We start from the raw sequence: 1,116 nt of genomic DNA, 5'->3' as shown, positions 1-1,116 counted from the left end.
ACGCTAGAAATCAAGTCTTTGCTTCGAGCTGTTTTGTTTGCAGTGAAACACTGCCACAGTTGCCATGCGTCAATCGCCGTCATCCCCTTCGTGGTGCTCGCTGCGACCTAGAAAGGATGTAAATTGACATTATAAAATATACAAATCGTGATAACTGCATGATAATGCAAAAATAAAATAACTTTATATCAAAACAGACATTCTCTGTGATATGGCGCCATTCTTCCACAAACAATGTTGCAATCGGTTGAAGCTTTGCTAATTAATATTTGTGACTCTTGCATGTATATATCAAAGCTGAATCGGTCCTTACCATGACATGAATGGTGATGGAGTCACTAAGGGTGCAGCTGATGTTGCTGCTGCTGCTGCTGTAGATTCCGATGTAGCGCACTTGACGGCTGAGTAAAATGAAAACAAATTAAATGTTTATATCCAAGACTGTTCTATTCATGCATACAACCTGACACAACACCTAGAGGACATAATACGTGCTTCATGCACACATCCTACAACACATGAAGACCTAGGGTATGTACATTACCTGGAAAGCAGGATCGAGGGACGTGCTCCTGTCCTCACCACACCATGACGAACACTGCCGGCGCTGACCCTCTCCACTTCCCCCTTCCTCCCATACCCCCTTCTGTAACTACTGCTTCACTATCCCACCAACAGTTAAGTATAGATTAACAGGTCTATTGCAGTTAGATTTTTGCTTTTAATGTTCTTCTCAAGTCCCTTCTGTTACTCCATTTTGTTTAATTTATTTCATCTTTTTTTCCAACACGTGTTTTAATCATCCTATTCAGTTTAGTTTGGTTTGGTTTCTTCCACTTGCGCCTCCTCCACCTACCTTCCCTCTCCCTCCTCAGCAGAAACTAATTGTAACGCAAGGCATTCCCTAATTGATTGTTCCCGTCCTTCATTAATTAACAAACCATTAATATCATTGTTTCTTTTGTCTCTACCTTTACCGGGTCACGTCGCGGTAATCATGTTGGTATTACTGATTCCTCCTTGATACACGTACTAAGTCGCTGTAAAATGTTTCGTGTAATAATTAGACGAGCTCGTTGAGTAGTAGTTCTACAGTAGTCCAGGAAACTGTGGAGA

General features: G+C 41.5%; 1 long non-coding RNA gene across 2 annotated transcripts in view; it reads right to left on the bottom strand.

Annotated features, from left to right (window-relative positions):
• Positions 1–641, bottom strand: part of LOC123517802 — an 8,795-nt gene extending 8,154 nt beyond the window's left edge. For both annotated transcript variants that reach the window (XR_006678594.1, XR_006678593.1), the window contains exons 1-3: positions 545–641; positions 314–401; positions 1–107 (exon numbers count right to left, since the gene is read on the bottom strand). The exon at positions 1–107 is cut by the window's left edge and continues 62 nt beyond it. This is a non-coding gene — a long non-coding RNA (uncharacterized LOC123517802). The remainder of the gene's footprint in view (positions 108–313; positions 402–544) is intronic.
• Positions 642–1,116: the final 475 nt, after the last annotated feature.

Source organism: Portunus trituberculatus, chromosome 42, assembly GCF_017591435.1.
Source record: "Portunus trituberculatus isolate SZX2019 chromosome 42, ASM1759143v1, whole genome shotgun sequence".
NCBI lineage: Eukaryota > Metazoa > Arthropoda > Malacostraca > Decapoda > Portunidae > Portunus > Portunus trituberculatus.
Note: the sequence above shows the minus strand (reverse complement) of the source record. Positions and strands in the feature narration are given on the sequence as shown.